Here is a 5,619-nt window from a genome sequence, read left to right as displayed (position 1 = left end):
TTCGTCCTCTCGATCGGCCGCCTTTGTTTTCGCTCTCGCGCGAGAGGCGCGTTTTTTCGCGCGCGGCAAGGAGCGTGTTGTCGGAGCGGCGCGGGGCAAGAGACTTCCCCGCAGCCGCACGCTATGTTCGATTATCCTTTGGAGTATTTCAATATAATATCTTGTTCTTCAACAACGAGCGTTAATCACCACTCGTCTGTAATCCTCGCAAAATCCCAATAACATGTAGAGCGGTACGCAAAAATTGAAGCTTCCATTTGCAGTAGTCGGATCAGTCCAGCCGGCGTTTCTCATAATCACGCTTCTATCGGATGATATCGTTACATAGTTTTTGAGCAAACTTGTTATTCCCACGTTTCTGTTGCGATCAATCTCCACGCCATCGAGTTCGTATCGAATCTTATCGAACATGAATGCGACACAATTATTTCCCAGTATCACAGCAGATCCTTCGGCTGGTTTATTTATCTTTAGTTCTCCCTCGATGTATAGGAAACTTTCATACGGTAACGTATACAGATCCTGTTGTTGTATGGGTATTCTTATCTCATCACTGTGTCCGAATGTTGTGTTAGCGAACGGGTTGTACGTGTGAGTCTCAATTTTGACGATGCGATCGTCGAAGATTGGCTCGTCTCCAATGTTGAGGATGTCGGTCATTGTTCAGATGTTTCGCACCGCGAATCCCAAAGATTGTAAAAACGCAACGTTTGATGCGTTTAGTTTCTTTTTCTTAGTGCAACCGGATGATTGGATATTAGTGAATGTCGACATTGTTGTTGTTGTCGCTGGCTCCGTAAAGATTGTGTTATCTCTCGTGTCTTTCGATCCGTTCAACACGAGCATCTCATACGCCGCACACGTACGTTATCGCTGTCGTCGTCGTACGTGCAATCTAATGGTGATCTCTTCTCCTCGAAAATCGAGCAATCGTCTGTCCTGGTCGACAACGCGTAACGTTAAATCCGTAATGCTCCGCACGATGATCGGCAGGTTAATGATGTGCGCCGGTGTTTCCGATATCTTATATCCTAGTGGTACCCTCGGTGAAAATTCATGTATCGTATGAACGAGTTTGCCGTTGCTGTACGCGCCCGCGGTCACATTACATTCTACGCGGATAATGTTCACGTTGATAATATTAATCGGCATGTCCGACTTGTACCATTTTCGCGGCTGCAGTATACGGTTCGAGAATCCCAGCAGCGATCCAATGTTGTTAGGCTTGCTAAAATTCATTCTGTAGGCGCATTTGATCTCGCTCCTCATCGTATTATAATTAGCGCGGAGCACTATCGGATATTCTCCATCTTCAAAATCACCGTCGTCATTCGTCCGAATATGCGTGGTGTCAGCGTGTTTTTTATCATCGTCACGAACAGCGTGTCGCGGACGTTTTCGTGAAATTGCATGTTTCAAAAACTCATGTATCGCTTGCAGCTCGTACGATCCCTTGGGAATCGTAATTTCCGCGTCATCTTTGCCAAAGTAAAATTTATTATTCGAGGAATTCACGATCGATATCGTATGATAAGTCTCAAAATTCGCTAGACCTAGCTCATATTCATCGTCGCTCAAATCTACGGCGGGAAAGTAGTTTACCGCGAGAACACTACTCTTCCCGGTCAGTGTGAATGTAATAGATATGTTGACAAAACTGTTAAACGAATACTGAGTTAAATAGCGCAATGTCAGTCTTTAAATTCACGTGCATCGACCGCTCGGAGAAACTGTAAGCACAATTGTCCACAGATGCTTTGATTGTAAGTTTGAACAGGTGTGTAATTGTATTGTATCTTTGTCACATTTAAATATCGCACCAATTCATTCGGCGATCGAAGATTGCCGAAACTGTCAAAATATATTGCGCGATCCCCCCTCTTTGCATACGCTACCCAATGAGTACCCGATCCTTTAGCGTTATCCAAATTTACGATGCCGCTCTCGTTTCGATATATACCACCGATCGGTAATGAATCACGCATGAAAACACCTCTAAAATACGGAATGTGCATACGTTTTGCCAGTTGTAGCAATTGTATGTTGGTAGTTACGCCCTGTGGCATTTTTAGCGTCTCTTTGACGTTTTTTTTCCCCTTTTTTCTCGTTGAAACTCCTCGTCCGTGTTTGTATGGAGCGAGATACAATCCGTGACCTTCCATGGCGCGATTGTGACGTAGCATCTCTTGCAACTGACGTTGTGCAGCTTTTCCGTCGTTCACCATCTTTGCTACACCAGCCGCTCCACCGACCAGAGATCCGAGCGCGCCCAACATTGGTAGAATCGGTAATACACCCCCACGTTTCGCTACCGGAAGTATTCGTTTCTTCGCCATCTTTTTCTTCGTCTTCGTCTTTGTCGTCTTCAGGCCCATACCGAACTTCGTCTTGGCTTTCATCGCTGCCCAGACAGCTGTGGCGGCGGCTCTCTCACCGAGAGTCGAATCTCTCGCAACGATGCGAGTTTGCGCTTCCTTGGCGAGTATCCTATCTGCCGCGTGTCTCTCGATGAGATCGTTGCTTCGAGAGTACGCTATATCGTGTTCACGGCACGCCGCGTCCAATGGGTTGATACCTCGATCGCCTCTGGCTAATCGCTTTTGTAGTCGCGTGCCCGGACCGCAAAACTGATAGCTGGGGATATGGAATTCGATCGGAAGTGCGTTTATCGCGAGATTTAATAGGCCTCTACCTATTTTCGTTGACATTCGCTGCAATCTTTTATCATCGGCGCTGGACCGTCAATGTGCGTTCGCTGCCACGGTCGATTGTAATGTTCGAAACAGCGGCGATAGGTTTGGACCTCCAAATCCGCCTTTATATGTTCCGGAAGCTTGTCCCACACGCAGTGGACGTAATTGCCACACATTCACAATAAAAACAATTAGTCGTTGCCGATGTTCTGTCGAGAGAGGTGAAACACGAGCGTTCGACACTCTGTCAACATGGCTGAGAGCGATAATATTCGCGAGCGTGAAAAGATAGCGAAGGAGATTGCGAAAACGAGTGAATCAATCCGCAAGAAACATCGCGCTTTGAAGACCGGTAAGATCGATGACGATATCGCGGTCAAGACCCATTTTAGACCTATTATTGAGCCGCTACAAAAGATTGTCGACAACTCGATCGCGGTGAAAAACGAGCCGGAAAGTACCGCAAAGATTAAAATCTTACCCATCAAGCGGTACATGGAGGAGGAGGAGGAAGAGGAGAAGCATGATGCGACACCGAAAAAGAGGAAAGGGTCAAACCCGAATCGCTCATCGACACCGCGTACATCGGATGCTTTACTGGATGAACCGATGATAACCTCTACACCGTTCGCGACAACGAGAATCGTACAACCTATGATACCCGAAACACTCGCAAACGAAAATGTTTTCGAAACCTCGGGTAGCACGCTCGAAACATCGTTTGTTCGAAACACATTACAAACGCTGGAAGGTCAAGAAATGTTGCGAAAGCACTTGGGACCACTGGGACAAGAGTACATGAGCACTCTCCTCGGTGACGACAAAGAAAGGAAGATCGATCACGTGTACGGTGTCTATTTCGACAAGGATGAAATGCGTCTCGGTAACAAACGATTCGACATTGACAAATATGACTCTATAATTATAGACAAAGTGAGGTACATTGGTACACCAGGATTATACGAGTTGATCTTCAAGAGAATTCCCGATGATGACATTTACACGGAGGATGATATGCATAAATACAAGAGCATATTATTGGCGACGAACGCGCATAAACGCAATTATGACACACAAGGCCAATTACGAAGCAACAGGGGATACAAGTACAAACATATAATCGCACCATTGATATCGATTGAAAAGAAAAAATCTGGAAAGGGAGTAATCATGCCTCACGCGATGGCGCTAACCGACAATAAGATCGATTATAAACACTGGGATGACCCCAACGAGCTAGTGGATCGGGTACGATTGCTGGACGCTTCGCGCCGAGCTGGCCACAACGCTCATGACAATGAGATCCTGTCGATCATCGAGCAACTTCGCGAAGCAGGCATTATTATAAATTGAATGGTGTCTCGACAAATCTAATCAGTCGATCGGCGTCACTCGTATCGGGGGAAAAAAATGCCTATCAACAAATTTGAATTATTCGAACCAAGAAATGATGCAACCGGCACAAGCGGTTCGTGGGATAGATTGGTGAAAAGTTATGTGCACGAAAACGCTCTGTGTCGCGTCGTTACGGACTATGACGCAAGGTCGCGGAAGATTCGTCGTGTAGCGCAACCTGAGGCTGACACCGATCCCGTCAACAAACTGTATGTGGAATCCTGCGTTAAAAGATTGATGAATCAACAGAAAGAATCAGATGAGAAGCTGACTTCGTTCGAGAAGGATGTGCGGGCAATACAGATTGTGATAAACGAACTTCAACGCGCGGCTAACGCTAACGCTAACTCAGAAACGGCTATCAACCTGAATGAGCAGCTGTGAACGGGTTAGGAGCGGCTATCGAACGGTTATCGAACATCTACGAAGGGTTATCGAACAGCTACGAACAATTATCGAACAGCTACGAAGGATTATCGAACTACTATCTAACTACAATGAGTGGTAGTGATAGTGAACGGCCTAGCAACAGCGAACGAGGCTACCAACAACTCAAGCAGGGCTGCGAACGAGGCTATGAACAAGTCATTAACGGCTACATGCAAGGTTACAATCAACTCAAGCAGGGCTGCGAACGGGTCAGTAACGGCTGCGAACGGGTCAGGAAAGGCTACGAACGGGTTAGAAACGACTGTGAACAAGGCAGCGAACGAATCAAGAACGATTTTCGAATGGGTCAAGAACGGAAGTAAACAACGCAAGAACGGCTCAAGAACGGCTCAAGAACGACTACGAACGGCTCAAGAACGGTTCAGGAACGGCTGCGAACGGGTCAGGAACGGCTACGAACGGCTCAAGAACGGCTCAAGAACGACTACGAACGGCTCAAGAACGGTTCAGGAACGTCTGCGAAAGGGTCAGGAACGGCTACGAACGGCTCAAGAACGGGTCAAGAACGGCTGCGAACGGGTCAGGAACGGCTACGAACGGCTCAAGAACGGGTCAAGAACGGCTACGAACAGGTCAGGAACGGCTCAAGAACGGCTATTGAAGAACGGCAAACGAAAATGAATCATAAAACGAGCGACAAACGGCGATCGAGAAAAACCGACGAAGCGATGAAACAACATAGTTTGGAGAAACGTTGGTGAACGAACTGCACGCGCCGGCAAGGAAAAATTTTCCCCGAAGACACGTCATAGTGCGGGGATACGAAGACCTGTGGCAAGCTGACATCGTCGAGATGCGTCCGTATTCTCGTTTCAACAAAGGTTACCACTACATACTCACCGTCATCGATGTGTTGAGCAAATACGCATGGGCCATACCACTCAAGAGTAAAGGTGGAAGCGAGACGGCTGACGCTATCGCCGAGATAATTCGAGATAGCAAGAGATGCCCGAGAAACATGCAAACCGATAACGGGAAGGAATTTTACAACGCCGACGTGCAACGGCTTATGCGGAAACATAACATCAATCACTATTCTACATATTCAGTAATGAAGACATCGGTCGTCGAGCGATTCAAT

The sequence above is a fragment of the Prenolepis imparis genome, unplaced genomic scaffold, assembly GCF_030444845.1.
Source record: "Prenolepis imparis isolate NDT839.2.m4 unplaced genomic scaffold, iyPreImpa1.0 SCAF_282, whole genome shotgun sequence".
Taxonomy (NCBI): Eukaryota; Metazoa; Arthropoda; class Insecta; order Hymenoptera; family Formicidae; genus Prenolepis; species Prenolepis imparis.
This window is presented reverse-complemented; position numbering follows the sequence as displayed.